Source organism: Lipophrys pholis (genome assembly GCF_963383615.2).
Source record: "Lipophrys pholis genome assembly, chromosome: 5".
Classification (NCBI taxonomy): domain Eukaryota; kingdom Metazoa; phylum Chordata; class Actinopteri; order Blenniiformes; family Blenniidae; genus Lipophrys; species Lipophrys pholis.
The window spans coordinates 10629963-10643072 of NC_137628.1; positions in this window are offsets into that span (position 1 = coordinate 10629963).

The following is a 13110-nucleotide window of genomic DNA, read 5'->3' on the forward strand; positions in this document are numbered from 1 at the left end:
TTTCTCTTTCTCACCTCATTCTCTCAACTTATTCTGGAGCTTTTCCAACACTGGAGGAGCCACAGGTTGATATTATGTCATCACTAATCCACTGATCCTCTTAAAGGAAGACGGTTTAATTTCCACCTGTCCTTGTCCATTTGAATCCCACTTGGTAAGTTTAACCATGGAGGGAAAAATAACGTACTTTTAAATTCTGTACATTCATTCATACAATGATAATAATAATAAAACGATACCATCCAATATCTTTGCTACAAAGACACCAAGACCTGTATCAAACAGATAGATGAAATGAAGAGTAAACTATGTGTAAAATTGCATATTGTTAAATGTATTCTGAATTGTCTTAAATCATTCGAATATAAGAAAAAAAGAAATGGCCCACCATCGGTCTGACCTTGATATATATGAATTTATTCTAGTTTCCATTCATAGTTTAATCTAGCTGTGTCAAACAGATTTTAGTTCAGGGGTCACATGCAGCCCAATTTCATCTGTTTGGGGTGGACCAGTAAAATAATACCATAATAACCTATAAATCCTAACGTTATGGTTTTTCTTTGTTGTGGTGCAGAGTGTATGCAATGAAAATGTGTATATTTTCACAAAACCACACAATTACTACAGAAAATGACAACATTCTCACATAAAGCCAATTTTAATAAAAACTTCAGGTGTAAAATACAGTGAAATGTCTAAAAAATGTATCCTATAGCGGTTGCATTATGGGTGTTTTTACAAACTCCTCCTGACACCTTCCAGCATGGCTTTGAGGCTAGTGCTACCTCGCTGGCTTTCATGGCAGCATCACCGATATCTCAGCTCCGGTCTCAGTGTTGTGTTGTGTCAACTACTCTTAAGAATTCTATTGGAAAACATTTGAAATTGTTTGTATTTTCTTGGTGTTTTGGCCACATTGGAGTCTCTTGCCAGGCCTTTTGCGGTCCGCGAGCCTCATGTTTGACACTCCTGTACTAAACAGTCAATAGTACTCATGGTACTAACATACAAGACACTATTTTGGGTACTGAAACACCTTTTGTCAACAGCTATATTGACTGCATTGCAACTTAAATACAGTGTTCCCACAGAGTTAATTAGACATGCTCTAAAAAATGCTTAATTGATCTCCTTGGGGAAACCCTTCGGGGTTTCACATCCTCACATGAACTTTTTCCTCTTTTCCCTTGTCTGCTACTTTATTTTTCCACTTGTTTTGTCAACATGCAGTGAGCCGACTGACCCAAAATATCAGTAATGTTTACAATCTACATCTGAATGCCACTTTAAACACTTACAGGTGCATTACATCTTGTCTTTATTCTCATATATATATATATATATATATATATATATATATATATATATATATATATATATATATATATATATATATATATATATATATATATATATATATATATATATATTATATATAATAGTGAAAAATAACTCAGTAAATTTTACTGATTCACTTCGTTATTTGAATGTACACAGTCAGTTTGTTGCTCACAAGCTTGCTCTTTCTCACTCCAACTGTGATGAGTTACGTTTATCACAGATTACTTTATTAAGAAAGCACATTCCTCACGTAGATGCACAGATGTGCTGTGTTAGTGGATGTCTCAACATTCAGGTGTATCTTCCATCAGTCGGAAATTTTAATTTTTTCACCCCACAGTTTCTTATAAATGTGCTGTACTATGTGCTGGACGTGTTCATGCAGTTGGTAACTCGGAAAATTACCAGTTGAGAAAGAAGCATTCCCATGACAAAGAGATAACGCTAACCAGTTGGCCAAAGTAATTCTGCAGATAAACAACAAACATTTTCATCACCAGCATGAGAAAACACAGGATGAGATGTTTGTACAGTAAATAGTATTCATGCTCTATTTCTTTCTTTTTTTTTTTTTTCTTTTCATTTTTTTAACAATAATAATTACAAACAGTGCTAAACAAACATACAGTGGAGCATCTCCAATATGCATGTTTTTGTTTCTCAGTCTGTTAGATTAGTCCATTTTCAGTTGTTGGTGTCACATTCCTTGTAGGTGTTCCATTTCTTCCATCCATCCATTTTCTTCTGCTTATCCGTTTCTGGGTCATGGGGGTGGCAGTTTGAGCGCCGTCACCCAGATCACATTGCACTGATTAAGAACCTTTCCTGCGGGTGGTGAGCCCACGGGAAGGTGGCGCCCGGGGGTTAGGGTTAGGGACATGAACCCACTACCTTGATATTGAGAGTCTCATGCTCTACCAACTGAGCTAGCCGGGGGCTCCATTTCTTCCAGTTTCTCTCAAATTTGTGTCCCTTGAGTTTTAAGTAATGAGTCGTCTTTTCCATTTTTTTTAGTGAAGCGAATACTGAAAAGAAAAATCATCTTTCATGGATAGAAACACACGAGTCATGAATACACACTTGGAAACACATTGAATACACCCTGGACAGGTCTCCAGTTTGTCACAGGGCAAACACATATACACAAACAAACAACCCATGACCTTCTTGCTGTGAGGCGAGAGCGCTCACCACTCCGCCAACGTGTGGCTCACAGGTTTTCAGATTATACTGAGTTTATTCTGTATGTCAGTGATCTTTGTCAGTTGTTATCTCGCTGTGGGAGGGTGAAAGTCAGTTATTTCCCTACATGATGTCATTAAGGGAAAATCTGATTCACCTGTACATTCACTAAAAAGTGGAGCAAGCAAGTGAGGAAGATGACAGACTTTCTTCACTTCTGTGGCCTCATACTCAGGCTGTGGGGACACAGATTATTGTCAGAGAACCATTAGGAAGGTAATTTTGCATAATATGGGACAGATGGATATCAGCTCTCTGTTCACTCAAGTTTCAAAAGTCTCACCTCCCAGTTACTCATGAGGGTTTGTTGTGCCCTCACTGTCATGCTGCATCTCCTTTATTTGTTTCTGTGTGCAGGTCTGATGTGCTGGCTGTTCTTCACTCTGCATGCATGTTGTTGCGGCTTAAGCATGCTGCAAACAGAGCAGATCGGGACAGACTTTTTTTGTCTCGGACATTGTCCCAATCCGCTCTGTTTGTGATGTCAGCAGGTATTAGGAAGCTGCATTTTCTCTTATGGAGGTACCTTCAGGAATAACCCTGAGTTTTCTCTACTACGATCCTGTTTCTCTTCTTACCGGGATAAATCACACTGGTAACTACCGCTGAACCGTTAACCTGCTCCAGACCAGGTTATGTTCTAGATAAGAGATTAACGAGCGTAAAAGCTCTGACCAATTAGATCTCTTCGAAAATGACCTGCCCATTCTTAGGAAATCCTGATTGGATCATGGGAGGAGCTTTGTAGAGAAACGGGTTTTATGGAGAGATGCAATCCTTTTGACATAATATAACAAATCCTTGTCACTGAGGCTCTGAAGGATGTTTTTGCTCTTCGTGACGCAGAAATTCTTGTGCCGTCGCGGTGAGGAATTAATATTCCAACACAAAACGTACTCACACGGGGGTAGAGCTTCAAAATATCTCAATGGAAAAAAATAAAATAAAGGAAGAGCACTGAGGTAGCACTGCCACAAACGTCTGTGCCGCAATAAAGTGAAATTGAATGATCACAGTACTATCAGTTTATATTGTCCGATGAATAATATTGTATGTTCTCACAAAGTTACGCACTAACAGAGCATTTCTTCCTAGCTTTGGCTGTGGAAACGATGTTGCCTTCAGCCTTGTAGATGTGTTTAAATTCATCTATTATATTCATTTGTGGAATAGTTCTTTGCTCCTCCTTTACGTAAGCGGCTCTGCAGGGTTTGTGATTTGTCCAACGCTGCAAACTCCGCCCCCTTTATGTGAACACGAAGTGATCCTGATGGGAAAAGCCTGGGTCGAATTACGGGCTTGATAACCTACTTCATAGTAACGCTCATCAAGGATTGTGGATCAAATTACTGATTAACCCTTTATTGATCACCTCTTCAAACAGCAGCTCTGTTGAAATCTGTTAGTAAGTATTGCTGGTGGCTATTTTAAGACTTTTCTGTTTGAGACATACCCACGTTGTTTACGTTTTATTTCTATATCTACAATAAAACCTGTTTAAAAGAGTAAAACATTTATACTTCCAAGTCTTTCCCTTGTTTTCTGTAGAGTTCCAAGGTGTGGGCTGTGGCCCAGCAGTGGACCCTGAACGTACTGAAGTTGAACCGTGAGCATTAAACTACAAAACATTTATTTGAAAAACATTGCAACAATCTATTTTGTAATTGAGTTTGAAAATTCCCAAAATTATTTTCATTTATGGTATGAAAAAATTATAATACATTTATTTTTTTCTTAAAGTTGGTTTCCCTTCAGAAGGCACGCCACCCATTGACATTGTGCTTGAGTGAAACAAACTTCAACCAAACGCTGAAACTGATGTTTCCTTATGTGATGTGTCAATTAAGGATTTCAAATAGTAATGGAAAATGTTCATAACGTGTTGTGTATCCGTTTACACGGCATTGCTCTGAGCCACTGAGGACGCAACTTTTTGAAAACAAAGCAAATTTTCTGAAACGTAAGTACTTCACATGCGCACCACGGCAGTAGTAACGAGTTCTTGTGCACATGCTCAGTAGCTTGACAATCAGAAAAATGTTTCTTCTGTCGTGTCATGGCTCCCAGTCCATATTCTCCGGGGACTTGGTAGTTTTATAGTTGACAGTCCCCGTATTAACAATCCAACTTGGTCCTCTGTCCACTAGAATGTTTGTGTACTCCACATTGTTAATGTTTATAGGGGATTGTTCTCTGCAAGCATTTGTGAGTGGTTTCAATACAAAACAAACAACAGCACCCATTTGTGGCCTAACATGAAAACTACATAGTTTATTAGCATTTTTTCCATTTGTGTGGAAACGGACACATTGTTTTCAAAATGTTGCCATGTAAATGCAAAACTTTTCTGAATCAAAAATGCAAAAAACTATGCATTTTCACTTGAAAGGCTGTCGTATAAATGTTGTTAGAAAGATATTCCAAATCTGGCATCGCATGTTAATTCTGGGTCCAATTGTGAAACTTGTACAGTGTATTAGGTGAGCTGGTTTAACTTGGAAGTGTGACTCAGATGTTTTTGCACTGGGATGGACTTGCTGTTGAGGATGTATTCAGCCTTTGAATGAAGAAGGTTTAGAATATCGTAGCATTGCTCACAACAACTAAGAATCAAATACAGTATATATATATATATATATATATATATATATATATATATATATATATCAGTGTAACATGAAGTAGAATACCTGATAGAATCTCCTGAATCTGTTTTTAAATTTGACACTTTTAGATGACAATTGTTTTAGTCTCAAACACAAAGCTTAACATGTCATTTATGTGTCTTGGAAGACATTTTAACATTTCAAATTAGCCAACACACACGACCAAGTCCATTTGACCTGAATCAAGTGCTTTGAAATGTTGGTTATGTTTTGGTTTGATTGCATTGAGTGGCTGATTATAAAGTTGTAAAAGCCCCCTGCCTCCTGTAGAAGCTGAACAGAAAAGGAAACATTAATCCACAGAGTGGTCACATCCATCACTGTATGTTTTTTTTCCCTCTTCAATCATGTAACCCGTCTGCATCGACAGAAATGACTGCAGCAGTTTCCTCAGTCTGTACATTAAGCTGTGTGGTGTTTGTGTTTGGCATTTAATAGCAAACACTTATATTAGTCAAAGATGAAGCTACAAACTTGTCTTCCTCAAGCTAAAGAGTTTTGCTGTTCACAAAAGTTTAGGTCAACTTGGTTAATCGTTAGTATAAATACTTGAACGTAGATTTGCAAAGTCAAAACAAGACATTAACCACATTTTCTGATGACACATTTTGATCAGTCTTTTGTACTCTACAGTTTTTTGATGCTGGACCTTAAAATTGATGGCGATTACAACGTGACTGTGAAAAATACAAGCACTTACGTAGATCGTGTTCATGTCTTTGTGCTTCCAAGTAACAGTGCTCTTACTCTTGTTGCTGATTTAAAAAAAAATTTCCTATGACTTTTGCCCTGTCACCACCTCGTACGAATAAAGTATGGCTGTTCATCCATTGCATTTTTTATTTGGTTAATCTTGTAATTTTTGTGAATTAGTAACATTTTTCTTTCACATTTCCATCAAGTAGATGGAAACGTAATCCATCACTGTTTACTCAGTCTTGTAACATGTATCCTGAGCATGTGGATAAATACAGATTAAATGAATAAAAAATAACACGTCATAATCACATCGACTCACGTCATCATAGGCTGCGACTCAGATTACATGGTGCAATCTACACACAGCAAACCTCATGTCTTGACCTAAAGTTTATTAGATTTGTGTCGTATGGTGTGGCTGGCTGTGAACTTATAAGATCCTTTAAATCTCCCAGTCTGCAGGAGCCATTAATAAGAGAATATTGTTATCTGTCTTGTCTATGGCTTGACCTCCTCCTCCTGTTGTTGTTGTTGTTGTTGTTGTTGTTGTTGTGGGTCCAATTGTGAAACCTGTACAGTGTATTAGGTGAGCTGGTTTAACCATTAGTTTTGTTTTGATTTGTTTTGTATTTGTGTGTTGTTTGTAACCATCATTTATTGCACTGAGGAAAAGAAGAAACTGGTTTGTAGTAGTAACGTTTAAATGTGTGTCATCAGATCTGGACCACATGTGATCTGAAGCCCCTCTGGTTCTTGTGACGTAATCACTCTCAGCATTGCTATACATAGGCAGAGTCGACCCCCACTGCAGCTCTGTCACGTCAGCGCTCTGCGTGAGACGCACCACGTCTGCTGACTCAGTGACGTCCCCACCCACTCCTCACTTCCCACTTCCCACTTTCCTCCCCCCACAACCGTTGGGATTCAGGGCTTCCCTCCATGTTCCTGCTCCGTCCTGCAAACCATCCCCCTCCTCTTTTGTCCCAGCTAAAAGAGAAGAAAGCAACGGCTTCCCTGCACTGTCTTTCAAAGCTCTGCTTCCCCATGGAGGAGAGGGAGAAAGGAGGGAGGGAGGGAGGGAGGGAGGGAGGGAGGGAGGGAGGGCTCGGCTTTCATTCAGGCTGCTGGTGTCATGGCCGCTTCAGGGTGACCTTCAGTCACCTCTGTTTCTGACCGTGTGCCATTAATCCCACTGTTAAACAGATTACTTCCAGTTGATCCGACTCTCAGGAAAAGTTTTGAAGGTGAGCTGCAGTTTTTAGTGCACAGATCTCTGCTTTGACTGCAGTTTGCGTGCAGGAAAACTCCTGAGCTACAGTAATTAGTTCAGCATTCCGCAGTGAATCTGAAGTGATTCTGCTCTCCACTGAGAGAAGTTTCTGCTTCTTCCTGCGTCTAACTGCTTGAACAAGTTCCATAACAGTCACAGTAGTTGTTGGTCTGTCCTTTAATTCAGCTAAATTCAACAATATTGACAATATTTGACTTCTCTCATCCTCCTACCCAGCCTGAGTATCTTACTATCTCTTTAACACTTTGGATCCTCTAGAGAAGTTAAAAGAATGTGTTGAAGTCACATATATTTCAAATTATGAATTTGCTCTTTTAAATTATCATAAAGTACATTTATCGCTACGTTGATATTAATATTTCTTCTCTGTCAGTTTTTTTTTTTAAAGCAATGCTTCATAAACTTCATGATTAAAATCTTATTTAGACCCCATTTACACAAGTTTCCAAGTGAAAACGCTTTGTTTTGCATTTTCATCTCAGGAAACCACACACGCATGCATGCAGAGAACAATACACTATAAACGTAAACAATGGGAGTACACGGACATTAGTATGGACACAGACGACCAAGTTGGATTCTTATTACGGTGACTGTCAACTATGAATCTACCAAGTCCCAGGAGAATATGGACTGGGAGTCATGACACTCTGGAGGAAAGGTTGTTCTTATTGTCCATCTACTGAGCATGTGCAGAAGAACTATTTGCTACAGCCATGATGTGCATTTGCAGTAGCAGCATTTCAAACAAGTTGCATTCTCCTCTGTTTCCATGGAGACAGAGTGTTTTCAAAAAGTTGTATTTCCCCCCGTTTACATGGAGATGGAGGGTTTTTGAGAAGTTCCACCTTGGGAAGCACTTTCAAAAAGTTGCATCTTCAGTAGCTCAGAGTAGCGTTGTTGTGCAAACGGACCCAAAATGTTCTGAAAGTTTTCTGTTATTATTTAAAAACATTCTTGTGTTTACAGGGACCGAATTGGGGACACTCCATCAGGAAACCTAAGTTCCAGTGTTTTGTCTAAATTTTTCTCTCCCTCATAAACAAGATGTAGTTTGAGGTCATTGGGTTGCTCGCCTATATATCTTAAACGTTTTTTGTAATTTTCAAACTCATTTACAAAATGTATTATTGCACTGTTTTTATCAACTTGTATGCTATCATTAACTATATTTTGGGGTCAAACTTCAGTACTTTCAGAGTTCATTGCTAGGCCATGACCCACACTTTAGAACTCTACAGAAAGCAAGGGAAAATGGTATTTTTAGAATCAGAGATGTTTTACTCTTTAAAACATTATCGCTATATAAATAAAATGTAGATACTTTGTTTGTGTCTCAAACAAAAAAAGTCTTAAAATAGCCACCAACAGCACTTATTAACAGATTTCAACAGAGCTGCTGTTTGAAGAGTTGATCAATAAAGGGTTAATCAGTAATCTGTTATTAAGCTGACCTACAATATGTCACAGAAACAACACAATGAAAAGGCTAGATGCACATTATTAAAACAGTTCTAACAAGAAAGAGAGAGATAATTTATAGTGATGATTTAAAAAAAATTGTTTTTATTTATTTCAAACTTTCAGCGGTGGGCAATTAAAATGACTTGTAAAGGAGATTCAATGACTAAGTTTAGTAACTTTTCCAGCTCTGCTGTCTTCACAGATGGTCGGCCTGATAAACTACTTTTCAGTCAAAGAAGGATATGCAAAGATTATTTTTCTCCTGCAGTTAAAGACAAATGATTTCTGAAGTACTCTTAAAATTTACAATTATTTGGACTTATTTTAAAAAATAACATGGAAATAATTCTTAAGCAGAGAGATGGTAGAGACCAAAGTTAATCTACTAACTTTTCTCTGTCAAATGTCACAAGATAGACTTTTTCTTGAGTTTTCCTTATTTATTATAAAAACCACACACATAAAGAAAGTAATTAACATCACATTATAACAAACTGCATCAAAACTCAACCTGTATTTCTGTGTTTTTCTACTTTTCAGTTTACAAAGTTTGAAAAAGTTCTGGCATCTCAAACTTGTGAGATTGCAGCTCATCACATTATCATGCTCCAATAATCTCTTTTATTCCCTCTGCAAACATGCTGCGTGCCGGGCTGCAGAGAGGAGGAGGAGGAGGAGGAGGAGGAAGACTGGAATCCAGCAGAAGTTGAAAATACTGCTCACACATGAACGAGGAAACTAATGCAACAGAGTGAAGAACGCTCCAAAATGCAGGTATTCACCACAGTGAACCTTTTCTTTGATGAACACTGAGTCAAGTAATTTTTTTTCTGATTACTGGATTTTAGGGAGGGTTTTTTAGGGCTTTTTTAAAAAAAATTTGTGTACATGATTATTCATGTCAATTTAAACAAAATTCATCAACCTAATCCAGCGGACATTAAATGAAAGGAAAGACACACTTTGGACAGCTCACACTAATACAATCATTAATAAATACAAATATAATATTTGACTTCTTCCTACCCCTTTTCGGTCATGCTAAACTAGACAAATGACTTTTGTATATAATTATGTGTAGGTGTGGACATACTCAGATATAGATAAGCTATTTTGTGTGAATATATTTCTGCGAATACGAATGTAATTATTTTTATAGATCATGAACAAAGGGTTTATGTATGGATAAGTATGTGTGTATATGTATATAGGTGTGTATCACTGTGCATATGTGCTTGTACACATGTTGTGACGTGTCAGAAATTAATAAAAAGAAAAACATCAGGGCTGTCAAACACATTTCAGTTCGGAGGCCACATACAACCTGATTTCACGTTGAGAGAGCTCGACCGGTGAAATAGAGTGTACGTGCTGAAAATGCTAACAATTCCGACTGAAAATGATTAAAATATAAATATAAGCCAATTACAGTAAAAGCTTCTGATGCAAAATACAATGAAATGCCCAAAACACTTCTCCTCTGGCTGTTGCATTCTAGGTGTTCTCACAAACTCACTCTGACAGCATGACTTTGTTTATACAACAGCATTCCAAGTGACAACGCACCATTCCTTTCAGGGAGGTTTAGAGTTTAGACAGCAACGTGCGGATAAAAATCTCCGTTTACACGGCAATGACAGAAATGCTAAACACGATGTCGTTGGCATGCCAGGCCACAATGTGGCGCTATTGGTTGTTTTTGTCAAAGAATCAATGTTTTCTTTGAAATTCTTACCTTTTGCTATGTGTTTTCTTTGGATTGGAGCCTCTCGTGAGCCGGTTTTGGCCCACAGGCTTTATGTTTGACACTCCTGCTTAAAGACACCAATTTCTTAAGCACTCATGTTTTTGAAAAGCACTCTCATCTTTAGTACTCTTTGCCATAATACTAGTATAGGAAAATTGTCCAGATTGTTCACCTGCACAGACATATGGATTGTGCAGATACTCACACATGCTGTGATCTCATTTGAGTTGTCTTCTTTGGCCATGAGCTCCTCTAGTTGCTCCCTCTCTCATTCTCACCCTCCTTTTACCGCTTCCTCTCTCTGCAGTGTCCTCCATTGTTGTTGTAGAAACAAAAAGGTGCTCACCTGTGGTATGTGGTATTTTTATAGTCCTTACTTCCTGATTGAAGCGGTAACGATTAACCACTGAGGTGTTTGGCCAGGCTGCACATATATTGGCCATTTAGCCCAGTGTCCTTTTAAATGGCAGTGTTTTGAAATGGCCAACGTGATTCTGTCAGATTGTGTCTTATGTCGAGAATTGTGCATTCAGTGAGTTCAGTGCATTTGAATTGCAAAAGGTGTGTAAAGCAGAAAATGTGTTTTGAGTTTTGGAGACCTGAGAAGAGATTTTGCTCGTTGTGTGTCAGTTTAAAGAATTGTGCTACGTATGTCATTTTAGTTTATTTCCAAACATGTACAAAACATATAAATGCTTCAAACAGTATTTGGATAGTTTTGAACTCTATAAGGTCTGTGAATTTTAAAGTTTTTGACAGTAAGATCAGTGAATTGGTACGATACCAACATTGTGTGCAATTCGTATTGCTCCTTTTTGTAAAATAATGAGTCTTCATAATGAATTTGCACAAGTATTTCCCCAGACCTCCACACCATAAGTTAAATAAGGTAGCACTAGTGTGTTAGCAATTGGAGGAAAAAAAAAAAAAGAGCAGTTCAGATTAAAGTGAGCAGTCTCTGCAGAGAGACACAAGATGGCAGCATTGTACTGCAGATCCAGCACGTGGTGCTTTGAGTTAAGTAGATGACGTGTTGGTCCATCTGGGCCGAGAAGCTCTCATCAACTCTTCTGTTGCATTAAAGTGAGGAAACATGAAGGAAACACGGGATTGTCAAACTGTGGATATTCATTTTAAAACCTGCTCTGCCACGAAGAATAAGCTACAGGAAAGACATTTTGGGAAGTGCAACGTTCTCTGCATGAACAAGCTCCTTAAGTTTGAATCCAGACATACATTTCTCACATAAAGTGACTGTAAGTCAATTTATTTATTGATTACAGGAGGTGAATAACCACATATGTTTCATGATCTTTATTGTTTGTTCTGAAGAAAACATTTAACATTTTGTTTGCATCACATGTAACTAGTCAGTTTTTGTTGATACTATATATATATAAAGTGTGCATTATTGGAATAAATGTGTATATAGAGCCACATGTTACTCACACAGACCATCAGTGAAGGTATTGCATCACTTTGCATTATTTTCGATGCATTTCCAGTTTTTTTATAACTCATGAAGACAGCCAGAATATTTAAATATACTACACAGAATATTTAAACTATAGCTCTGCAGCCATGTGCTGTAACACAGATGTTCCCAAAACTTTTAGGCTGTGCACTTCCTCTCTGATCTCGAGCTCAAACATTACAGTGAAACCAAAGTTTAAAATAGAGGCCACAGTTTCTGTAGAACTTTCTTTCCTCACGGTTCTCTCATCTGATCTGAACGACGTCCGAGTAGGTGAATCATCAATGAGGATATTTTCTATTGCTTGTAATATAAAGTGTACAGACAGTGTGTCATTGTTGATTTCTGATGTCGGATGTGAAGGTAAACGTGTTATTGTGAGATTTAATTTCTTCCACTGTGTTTTTGCTCCCTTATTCCACTGGGAGACACCAGATTCACTGTTAAACTGAGTTAACATGATGCCACACGTATTTCCAGAGGATATGGAGTTTAACACCTCAGAGCTCCACCAAGTGGAGATTATTTGGAGATAAACACAACCTGGAGGCCTGCTTCATTATTAAATCTCTCTGAGGTGTTTCTAGTGAGCAGACTCCCTGCGTCTTCAGCCATTTGATTATTTCTAATAGGTTTGTGTGGTTAAAAATAGCTGCTGGGCTCTTGTACAGTAAGACGTGGGGGTATCACTGTAACCGAGGATCAGTTGGTAAAAATAACCTGCGAGTGTTGAGCCAAGGAGGACTGGACGTCTCCGGAAACCTAAAAAGGTCTCATAAGGCTGTGAGAGTTGAGATCTGCCAGAAAACTCTGTAAACTCATTTCAGGCTGTTTCAGGGATTCTTACAGCCTGAATAGTGGAAACCTCTCAGCGTTGGTCTCTATAGGGGGGGAAAAATGAGAGATTAATGTGAAGACTGGAAATACTCCTTTAATAAATAACATTTTTACTTTGTGAAATCATCTGTGGAAGCACAGTTTTATCCCAGCAGCCTCGTCACTTAAGATACTCAATTATTGTCTTTAATCTGTCATTAAATCATCTTAAAAAAAAAAAAAAAAAAAAAGTAATTAACTAAAGGTAGTGACTTAAACATACCTCCAAACATTTGAATAAATTTGCAGGTACGGATGCACTCTCTTCATATTCAAAGTGCAGAATGAGAAAGAAATTTGTGAGTAA